We start from the raw sequence: 309 nt of genomic DNA, 5'->3' as shown, positions 1-309 counted from the left end.
GGCAACTTTCACTGGTCACGCTAACAAACGATACAGGAAGGCAAGAACGTGTTCCTAGAGCCTCGGAGGACACAGGGGTCCCGGCCTGAAACAGAGCGAAGGAAGAGAGTTACATACCACGCTCCCCAAGACTCAGGTGGCCTTGCTGGGCTGAACCCACCAGGAGGCCGCTCACCACGCCTTGCTGGCCATCCAGCCCAAGGCGCATCCCGGGCGCACCTCCCAGACGCGCCCGGAGGGTGGCGCTGCCACCCGAGCGCTGGCCCGCGGGCGCCTGCCGCTTCCCGGCCACCGCGGGAGCCCCCCGCT

The sequence above is a fragment of the Carlito syrichta genome, unplaced genomic scaffold (assembly GCF_000164805.1).
Source record: "Carlito syrichta isolate Samal-C Ts95f unplaced genomic scaffold, Tarsius_syrichta-2.0.1 Scaffold303148, whole genome shotgun sequence".
NCBI classification, from domain to species: domain Eukaryota; kingdom Metazoa; phylum Chordata; class Mammalia; order Primates; family Tarsiidae; genus Carlito; species Carlito syrichta.
This window is presented reverse-complemented; position numbering follows the sequence as displayed.